We start from the raw sequence: 11,509 nt of genomic DNA on the forward strand, positions 1-11,509 counted from the left end.
TATTGGGTGGGTAGTATGTGCAGGAGAGGAGTGCAGAGTGTATGGCGGCGGGTAGTATGTACAGGAGAGGTGTTCGCTCCACATGCCTCTGCTCATCTTTGCACTCCAGCCCCACTTGAACATCTCCTCTTTGCATGTATGCACTCCAAACTGTAATCCCTTCTTTGTTACCTCTGGGCACCACCCCTCCCCCCCATCTGCTCACCTTTTGCAGTGCAGCTTGATGGCAGGCTCAGTGACAGTGGCAAGCAGGGCGTGTTTACATCCCCAATGTTTGCAGCATTAATCAGAGGTGATGGTGGACCAGGGCTCAGGGAAGTTTGATATAACTATGAATGCATCCACCATTTACATACCAATGTCGCCTACCGCTTGTGATTTACATATCAGTGCTGCCTGCTGCCTGCTGCCCTCAATTTACATATCAATACAGCCTGTGATTTACATATCAGCCTCATATTTACATGAGTCTACCTTAAGGTACATAGCCCCTATGTTAATCTGGCCCTAACCGTCACTGAAAAAGAGCCACTTGTGAATAAAATCTTTGCTACCTTGCATAGCCACAGCCATTGAAATCTTCAGCATCTGACAATTCAGGGTGTGTCAGACAACTATGACACCCTGCTTGATTCATTCTTTAACTTTGAAGGGAGACACTAGTAATATAGTGCCTGGCAGATAAAACCGGGTGTCCTTCAAAAGCAATGAGGTATCTAAACATTGGATTTTTCCAATGGATTTTTCATCCCCTAGGTCATTGTTTTCATAAGTGGCAATAGGAGTGTTGGTGTAAACGGACATATATGCACATGGGACACAGGTATTCATGTATATGAACCTGTTGAGGGGAAGAACGTTAATTTAGTATTTAACCTCTTCATTCCCCCTCCTGGGAGTCCTTTAGCTGTGGATTAAAGCTGAGACGTGGGACAGAGTTCCCAAACACGTGATCTGTAATTGGCTATCACAGTGGTCACATGATGGGGAGCCTAGTTTCCTGTCACAAACAGACACTGGGAGCTGTCTGTAACAGCTCAGCCACTGTACCGAGAGCATGAAGTACAAATATCTCAGTAGATATGTGTGTTTTTGTTACATGGTTGGTAAAAGCTTAAAGGATTTGCTGTATTGTGGCAAATCTTTATCTGTTAACCAGTTCTAGTTTGTTCATTGGTTTTGGTATAAAGGCTTGTTCTTTCCTCCATGCATGGGATTAAGGATAAGCACATTTATGGATTTTGTAGCCAACCGACAAAATTTTTTTCAAACATATACAGAAATAGACATGCACACATCCCACTGTCCAATCATGTATGTCCAATCAAGATTAGTTAGCCAAAGGTCTGTCTCATGACAAACATGGGAATCATAATGTGATACAACTTATTCAGCCTGTTAAAGTCATATAAGTAGAAGATAAGCATTTAAAAAGTAATTTAGGTGTTCTAATAAAACTTTTGTTACTCTTTTTGTTTCCTTTAGCTTGCTATATACCTGCTTTATGAACTGTTCATCCAGCAAAAGATACGTTCTCACAAATGGAACAGCCTGATGATTTCCCATTCCTACTTATGTTTGTAAATGACTATTATCTTAAGAAATAAATGTCTAGAGAAATACAATGAAATTAATTAGCATCAGAAACCTTTAATAGCATAGCTGTGTTAAAAGTATAAGAACAAAATCATTATTCTTATAATTCTATTTATAGAAAAATGTACAAAGTTGGTTATTTGTACTATATTAATGAAATGAAATAAGTAACACTATTTCCAGGGTTCCTAACCTTATCTGATTTAAATATGATTTGGTAATGTTAAAGCTTAAAGGGTAAGTTCACCTTTTAAAAAAATAATAAATGCACGTTTTTTGCAGGTAAAAAAATGTACATATACTATTTCTTTTTGTAGAAGTCTAGGAAGCAGTACACCCATGATCAGCAGATGCAATGCAGGACTCCGATAGACTGTCAGTATAAGGTGTCTGCTCTTACCTCATATGGGCAGGCAGTAACACAATGACAGGAAGAAATAATTACTGTATTTATCAGCATATAACACACACTTTTTTCCCCTTAAAATCAGGGGAAAATCTTGGGTGCATGTTATACGCCAATCCCCCGCCGTTTCTCTGCTTCTCTGCCGTTCTCGTCGGCTATTTTCGGCTATTTTTGGCCGCACTCGGACAATAGCCGAGAGCGGCCGAGGGCGGCCGAAAATAGCCAAAAATAGCCGAAAGCCGCCGAGAACGGCCGAGAGCAACCGAGCGCCACTGAGATACACAGGACATCTTCTCTGTATCTCGGCGGTGCCATTTTTAAATGGCAAACCGTCAAAGACACTGTGACAAGGCTGCAAATGACTGACAAGGCGAAATGGAAGGCTGCAAATGACTGACAAGGCTGCAGTGCAAGGCTGCAAATGACTGACAAGGCTGCAGTGCAAGGCTGCAAATGACTGACAAGGCTGCAGTGCAAGGCTGCAAATGACTGATAAGGATGCAATGCAAGGCGGCAAATGACTGACAAGGCTGCAAATGACTGGCAAGTCTACAATGCAAGGCTGCCAATGACACTGACAAGGCTGCAAATGACTGGCAAGGCTACAATGCAACAATGCAAGGCTGCAAATGACACTGACAAGGCTGCATTAATGGGAATTTAAATGTACGTTTTTTTTCCTTATACTTCCCCCTAAAAGTTTTTTTCTTTAAAATTCCCTCCTAAACTTGGGGTGCGTGTTATACGCCGGTAAATACGGTAACTACCTGGAACGCTTGAGAGCACCCTGGTAGTTCATTGAGAACTATAAGCTGTCACCCGCAAAGGCATCCGTCACCCGCAAAGGCACCCATAAACACTCTTTTCAAATAGTGGCAGTGGGTGCAGGGAGAAGATCCCCAGCCTGTTGTCATGAGGTGATCAGGAAGTGGCTGCAGGAGTGGGAACATGTTACATGTTCCACCCTAAAAATGGGTGGAACATGTAACATGTTCCCAAAGGTGAACTTATGTTTTAAGGTGAACATTTTTTTGTAATCTGCACCAGTACATATTTTGAGTAAAATGTGTCCCTTGTGTTGGTGACTGCTCTGTTCATTGACATATTCATTCCTCTGCCACCCCCTGATGCCCCCAACTGTGATCTTCTGCTGCTGTGGGGTTAATACGAGCCACTGAACCTGTCACAGGCATTCATCAAATGCCAACTGTACCCGCCCATTCCCCATCACCTGCACCACTGATAAAAAGCTGTATTCTAATTCTAATAACAACTTACAAAGCCATCCCCAATATGCCCCCTCCCCCCTGCTATATCACTAACCTAGTCTCAAAACACCAACCCACTCATTCCCTTCGTTCCTCCCAAGACCTCCTGCTCTCTGGTTCCCTCATCACCTCCTCCGAAGCTCACCTCCAGGACTTTTCCCAAGCCTCTCCCATCCTCTGGAACTCCTTACCCCAATCTGTCCGACTATCTCCTACTCTGCTTGCTTTTAGACACTCCCTGAAAACCCTCCTCTTCAGAGAAGCCTATCCAGCCCCCACCTAGAAACTGTACTACATCAGATCATCCCCCACAGCTATTATCTTTGGTATCACTTGACCCTCCCTCCTAGATTGTAAGCTCTAATGAGCAAGGCCCTCTGATTCTTCCTGTATTGAATTGTATTGTAACTGTACTGTCTGCCCTCATGTTGTAAAGCACTGCGCAAACTGTTGGCGCTATATAAATCCTGTATAGTAATAATAATACTATCACTTCCCACAATGAAAACTTATTTATGAAAGGACTGGAGGAGGTGTAACTTTCATTCATATGCTTGTCCCCCATTTATAGAGTGCTTTACATTGGCTGGGTTCACACATGTTGTCTTATGTAAATCAATTCCTTGATGATGTCTTTCACCTAATGGCCAGCTATAAAGATGAGTGGTGACTGGGGGAGAGGAGACATAGCAAATGCTTCTTCCTCCCTGCAACAGACTGCTATTATTCTCCCACAATGCACCTCTCAGCTCAGTCACTAGCCTGGAGCTCAGTGAATCCTTTTTTAGGGGCAATTTTGTCAGTGTTTTTTTACCCAAGATTCACAAAGCTTTGACCTAAGATTCAAACATTTAACTGGTTGAAACACATTTATAGAAATGTGTATATCTTGGGTGAAAGATGTGGTAATCTTGGGTAGAAACATTGATAACTAAATCCCTTCATGATAAAATGTGCATTTTGTTTTTATTATACTGTATATCAGAATAAATGTCTAAATTACTGATAGTTTTGCATTTGCGTGTGGTTTTCTCTGCATTGTGTTAACATGTATATAGACTCTAACAATGCACTTTGCTTATTTTACTTATATACCATCGAGAGCATTTTGCAATATTTCTTTGATAAGTACAAACATACCTGTTGATCTTGCCAGACATCTAGAGAGTCCCGGAGCAGAAGGAGAGAAAAGAATTAGCGCAGGGACGGAATTACAGGTGTGGACAGCACAGTCATGCTATTGGGAAAGAAAAATGTGTCCCCTTTAAGAAAAGGGGAGTGGCCGGAGCAGGGGAGGCACTTGGGTTAGGAAGCTAGGAGGAAGGAGGGGGAGTGACATCAGCAGTGAGCGGCGGTGGAGAAGATTCCCACCCACCCTCCCGAGTATGGTTCATTATAGCAGGGGCGGTAAGGACAGCCCGTGGCAGTGGTTGGGTCTTTGGAGGAGGAGAATATGGAGTTATATGCATATATAACATGGTTGGTACCCATCTGTGGTATGGGGTTAACATGGTTGGTACCCATCTGTGGTATGGGGTTAACATGGTTGGTACCCATCTGTGGATGGGGTTAACATAGTTGGTACCCATCTGTGGATGGAGTTAACATGGTTGGTACCCATCTGTGGATGGGGTTAACATGGTTGGTACCCATCTTGAAGTATGGGGTTAACATGGTTGGTACCCATTTGTGGTATGGGATTAACATGGTGGTACCCATCTGTGGATGGGGTTATCAGGTACCTTCCGGTTAATGAGGGGTTAACCTGGAAGGGGTAAAAGGTAGGTCACTGCGAAAGTTGAGTACTGTCTCCGGGTCCGGGGGGCTTGCGACTGGAGGCCTAAAGTTAAAAGAAGTTTGTCGCAGTGACCAGTGATGTGTGTTACCCTCGAATACCCCAAGAGGACATAAGTTGGGTTAAGATTTATTTAAAATGTTATTTGTTTAATTTTAAAGTAATTGTTAATAAAAGGCCGTCAAGGCCATTTACTCCAAAAATCTTGTCATGTCATTTGTGAGGGGGTTTGGAGTGGTTGGATATTATGTATAACGGGTGGCTTAACCGACTGTGGGTTAGGTCCTTCACATGTCATGTGAGCTGGTAACATTAATATCCTCTCTGCTCTATGGATAAAAGCCTGTGCTGATTGTTATCAGTTAGAAATGTTCTCAGTTGTCACCTTTCCTCCGTGTTATGGAGAGGAGGTAAGGGGAGAGTTCCAAAGTCCTGTTCTAGGGTGAAAGTTCTACCCCTCTATAAATACAATACAGTACAGTGAGTGAACATTGTCACCCTAAGACAGGAACTGTGTCCTTGGCAGGATCACCAGGTGAACGAAAAGCATAAAAAAACATGAAAAGAGAAAACAAATGCAGTCACCACATCTAAAGATTAGTAAGCTTCAGCATATTACATTTTGTTATTGGGTTTGGATATGCATTAAAGTAGAAATTTGGAGATTGACCTCTAGAGGTTTGGTGGCTAATCCACTACAACTCACCTTAGTGCTTTAGTTAAAGTGGAACTAAACTCTTTTAATCAGCATTAACTCATTTAACCTTTATACTGCTATGCTTGAGCTAAGGGCTAATGGATTTCAGACAGTAAACGCTACATGAATCATCTGTCCTTACTCATGACGGATAGAAGTGCTAGGGGGTGTTCATCAAAGTGATTTCTCAACAAAATAAAGCATGAAGACATAGATGCATGGGTGAGTTTTCCATGAGTATTAAAAATTAATAAATAGCGTTTTCAGTTTGTAATGCTCAGATACAGTTTAGTTCTGCTTTAATTAAAACCATTGAATAGACCAACTCGCATAACTGCATTGTGAGACGGTACAGTGACAAAGAATCAATGTTGCACTGGTTATAAAGCTTTTGTATTTAATGTAAACAATATGGCTGTCCTCTTGTTCACATATAATTAAAAACTGTAAGGAAAACCAGGCTTTAAAATATTAACACACCTTTTTTCAAGACTCTGACCTCTATTACATATTTACTGTGTGCAAAAGAAATCATTGAAAATACTGTACATTTCCTTTAATAATGCAAATGTTATTAGTTAGAATATATGTTTGCTCGGCCTGTAAAGAGATCGTAGTTTATGTTTGGGGGGGGGGGGGTTCACCAGCTGACTTCTTGCCACATTTATAAGGAATCAAGCCACTGGCTGGCACGGGAAATGGATAGGAATCAACTTGTAGGGGCTCAGAAGAAAACCAAGAGCCCATGGGCGTCTGCAGAACTTTTTTCAGGGGGGGGCATCATTTTAAAGTCACCCAAGCTCTGCCCCTTTTTGACAATGTCATGGGAGGGACTTAGCCATTATCACATAAAGCGCAGACGTGCAAAGGTTTGAGAAACCTGATGCAGAAGGTTAATAGAAGGATCAAGCTGCCATTGTCTGATTAACTACTTCTAATTTTCACTGGAAAGATATATGTGTTATATAAGACATAATTCATCTTTACTTTGTATTGGAAGTTACTCAGCGTACCATGCCCATATAAATAGCCTAGAGAATGTACATCTTTTTATATTGCAATACATGTTGTGGGTGGCCATGTTTTGATCTTGATGAAAACAGCTATACTGTACCAGCATTGGAGCCAGTGTACTGTATAACCGGTTCCCAACCAGCGCACGTCGATGTACGTCGGCAGAATGGCACGGGCAGGCAAATGGGCGTACCTGTACGTCCCTTTAAATTTGCCACCCTGCCATCGCGAGCGCGCTGCTGGTGCCGGTCGGGACCCCCGTGACTCTGGTCATGGATCCCGCGTACTCAATCGCCGCGAGCATACCCGCGATCGTCTCACGGGGCGACTGAATGGTGAGATACTGTTGTAAACAGCATCTACCCATTCTGCCTAGCAACTAGTGATGCTGATCTCTGCTCCATGTGATTGGAGCAGAGATCAGTGTTCACTAAATGAAAGCCCTGCCCCCAACAGTTAGTAACACACCCCTAGGAACACTTAACCCCTACACTGCCACCCACTGGTTAACCCCTTCACTGCCAGTGTCATTTACACAGGAATCATTGCATTTATATAGCAGTGATTGCTGTATAAATGACAATGGTCCCAAAAATGTGTCAAAAATGTTCGATGTGTCCGCCATAATGTTGCAGTCACAATAAAAATCGCTGATCACTGCCATTACTAGTAAAAAAAAATTATTAATAAAAATGCCATAAAACTATCCCCTATTTTGTAAACGCTATAACTTTTGCGCAAACCAATCAATAATCGCTTATTGCGATTTTTTTTTAACAAAAATATGTAGAAGAATATGTATCGGCCTAAACTGAGGGAAAAAAAGGTATTTTTTTTTATATATTTTTGGGGGATATTTATTATAACAAAAAGTAAAAAATAATGTGTTTTTTTCAAAATTGTCGCTCTATTTTTGTTTATAGCGCAAAAAATAGAAACCGCAGGGGTGATCAAATACCACCAAAAGAAAGCTCTATTTGTGAGAAAAAAGGACGTCAATTTTGTTTGGGAACCACGTCGCATGACCGCGCAATTGGCAGTAAAAGCGACGCAGTGCCGAATCGCAAAATGTGGTCTGGTCTTTGACTAGCAAAATGGTCCGGGGCTGAAGTGGATAAACCCATGGAGCATCGAGCTCATAACCTGGAAACCTGGCTGGTGAAGGGTTAATAGATCCCTGTGCTGGGAGCAAACAGTGGCTGATGGAAGAGGAACGGCGCCTTCTAAGTGCAGTAAAACGGTAAATTTTAATAACATTTTTTTAAAAATCAATACACTCATAAAAGTGGTTCATAGATCGGCATTGTAATTATTTCAACATCCGCTAGTCGCCGTCAGAAAGGAGAGGCCATCAGCTGTAAATCCGGCAGAGGAATAGATGATGTGGATGGTCCCAGGCCCGGAAACACCGCTGGAAACATCGTATCCAGCGGGGTTTCCAGGCCTGGGACCATCCACATCAGCTATTCCTCTGCCGGATTTACAGCTGATGGCCTCTCCTCTCTGACGGCGACTAGCGGATGTTGAAATAATTACAATGCCCATCTATGAACCACTTTTGTGTGTGTATTGATTTAAAAAAATTTTTAATTAAAATGTACCGCTTTACTGCACTTAGAAGGCGCCGTTCCTTTTCCATTTGTCTTTTTTAGAGCACTTTTTACATTTCTACTCGGAACTGGCAGCCCCCTATGGACAGTTTCTTTTTAATTCTTTTTAATTATTTTAACAATTTTTATTATTTTTCCTTATACTTCATGGACATTACTGACTGTAACAGCTCATTGTGGTCATTAATACTATTTATACTATTTATACTCTGTTCATTCCCATTCAACACTATATTAGTTTGTTTACTAGTCATATTCAGAGTGTGCCGTATTATATTTTGTTTTCTAAGCAAACAATGGTTGACCTTATGCAAAGCTTAAGTGAGCTGAGATAACAAGTGGAAAGATAAGACTATCAGAGTTGGGAAATGCATATGCAGTCACTCACTTAAGAATCTGTGTAAACACTAGATGTGTGTAATGCCGCGTACACACGGGCGGACTGTATGGCGTACTTAGTCCGTCGAAACACATTTCAGCGGACAGTCCGCTCGTGTGTGGGCTTCAGCGGACTTTTTCAGCGTGCAGTCCGGCGTACTAAGAATTTCGGATTTTTCTAAATTCTGTCCGTCGTACTTTGGTTTCAGCGGACAATCCACTCGTCAGTATGCTAGTTCGACGGACTAAGAATGGCGCATGCCCAGAAAGGATTTACACGGCGGAAGAGGGCTTTGCTGTGTATTGGACTTTCTATTTCTAGTCCCGTCGTACGTGCTGTACACGTCATCGCGCAAGCTTTCGTCGGACTGTTTGGGTATCCGTGTGTGGTCAAGTCCGTTCAGTGGAAAGTATGACGGACTGTCCGTCGGATTGTATGACGGACTAAGTACGCCATACAGTCCGCTCGTGTGTACGCGGCATTAGAAGTCATCTCCAGCTCACCAGACCCGCACCTTGTTCTTCTTCTATTGCGGCCTACGGCCACTACGCATTTCCTCTACATGTGTACATTCTGCTTCTCCCGGACACCTTCACTTACTCTCCTGATGCCACCCTGTTTCAAAAAGACCGCGTTTCATTTCCATCATCCAGCGGCAGGAGACGTGCCTCAAAGGCTGGCCTCACTCCCTTCCATTATTCCTGCCCAATCGCTGCCTTTCTCCTTACAGAAGGCTCTGTTACATAGCAGTGAGTGCCCAATAGTGAAGCTGCCCCAGGGATCACGGCAGGGTGGAGGAGAGATCTGTGCTGTGCCCACAAGGATGTTTTTTTATACAGACAATGTTCCTGCCTGGCCAAGCAGCCTAATTTAGAGGGGGACACACAGTAGGGCAAGGAATAAACCTGGCCATCACCACTCCACTTGTGGGTGGTGCTGGCTGGATCTACATCTCCACGACTCTTTGTACACAGTAGGGAAGGGACTGGAGGCGGAGCCAGGCAGCCGAGCGAGTGAGTCTGAGTCAGATCATGTCAGAGAGCAGCAGCAGTTGGCAGACTCAGAAAAAAGTCTGTGGCGGACTGCTCGGTTCACGTACACCCACTTCTTGTGCAGACACCATGCTGATTCCGGGGGGGGGGGCACTTGACCCCCCTTTCCCCCACCTGCAGATGCCCATGTAAGAGCCTGAAATGCAAGAAATTACAATTACCATTGTACTAGTGTCTACTAACCTTTATAGCTCCATATTAAACTTAGTAAAGTAAAATTTCAATAAGATACAGAACTCTTAGCCCTTGTACACACGGTCGGACATTCCGACAACAATATCCGTCGGATTTTGTCTGACGGATTTTGTCCGAAACTTGTGTTGCATACACACGGTCGGACAAAGTTGTCGGAAAATCTGATCATTCAGAACGTGATGACGTTATTTCGTTACGACGGGACTACGTTCAGGCTAGTAGCCAATAGCTTTGGTCTAGGAATTTGATCTGAGCATGCGTGGCACTTTGTCCGATTGGAATTCTCTACACATGATCGGACAAAGTCCGATCGGATCATGTTGTCGGAAAGTTTTATAGCCACGCTCTCAAACTTGGTCGGTTGGATATTCGAATATCCGAAGGAAACAGTCTGACACGGTCCTATCAGACATTGTCCATTGGAATATCCGACCATGTGTACAAGGGCTTAGAGATCTCTCTTACAATAATATGAATGATAAAAAGCCAGCCATTCTTCTTCTGACACAATATCATATTTGCCATTATTTGGAGTTAAATCCTGTCATAGCCATATAAGAATTATACAACATATTAATTTCACAAAAAGTCGATTAGACAGTTATACAGCTGCAAAGGTTCATTAGAATTACATTCTGCATGTTGCCCTTGCCTGTGCTCCTTCACGACCCTTTCCCCCATCACAGTTGCCATTGAAAGTAATGATGTCTCATACTGAGTGGAGCAGTGGCATCCCTCCCTTGACATGTGGCAGTGTCAGGGCCTAGTGATTGGTTGCTAGACCCAAGATATGTCACAAGGCAGGAGGTCACATGGCCCCCCATATCTTTAAATGATGGGTAGTGTCAACAGCTTGTTGTCAATGAGTCATATGCCTCCATTCAGGCATCTATGTAGAAGTAAATCAGGAATTAAGAGATTCATTACAAAATAGAATTTCATAGGGAGATCCTGGGAGTATTTGCAAGGTGAATGATAAGAAGTTCCCTCCATGCTTTAAAACAAGCATGCATAGAGAAAGTAGAGAAGGTAAAGGGGTGTCTGTGGAGTTGAAATGTAGCCAATCGTTTAGTTTGAGGCCTGGCATTAGTGTGCATTTAATGTCCCCCCAGAGTGTGTTGGGAGGGGGCTAAAGCCAATCTTTCAACTGTGCCAAAATAGTGGTATAGTAGTAATCATGGAAGTCACTATACCTGAACCCCCAACTGATTTATGTTTTATGAATCTGCTATGTGCACAGCGTGTTTTTTTTCCCTTGCCCTATGAATCGGCAAAGAGTTTTGAAGAGATTTAGTAAGAATGTGGAAAGGGGATAGGAAGGGTTCTGAAAAGGTATAGTATTTGTGGGGGGATTAACATTAAAGGCAGCAAGTTTTCCTGACCATGAGAATTCATACTTAGATAGTTGGAGTAGCAAAAAGGTAGATGATTCACTTTAAATAAGATTTGGTTAATATAATTAAAATAAAATAAGTAAGAAATATCTGATGCAGCCCA

At 42.7% G+C, this 11,509-nt stretch overlaps 1 protein-coding gene across 2 annotated transcripts in view; it reads left to right on the plus strand.

Annotated features, from left to right (window-relative positions):
- LOC143975034 (uncharacterized) overlaps positions 1-5,268 on the plus strand; it is a 54,512-nt gene extending 49,244 nt beyond the window's left edge. For both annotated transcript variants that reach the window (XM_077476971.1, XM_077476972.1), the window contains one exon: positions 1,486-5,268. The gene's annotated coding sequence lies outside the window, so the exon portion shown is untranslated. The remainder of the gene's footprint in view (positions 1-1,485) is intronic.
- The last annotated feature ends 6,241 nt before the right edge of the window (positions 5,269-11,509 follow it).

This window comes from Lithobates pipiens, unplaced genomic scaffold, assembly GCF_037356315.1.
Source record: "Lithobates pipiens isolate NorthernLeopardFrog02 unplaced genomic scaffold, aLitPip1_a1.2 Scaffold_13, whole genome shotgun sequence".
NCBI classification, from domain to species: domain Eukaryota; kingdom Metazoa; phylum Chordata; class Amphibia; order Anura; family Ranidae; genus Lithobates; species Lithobates pipiens.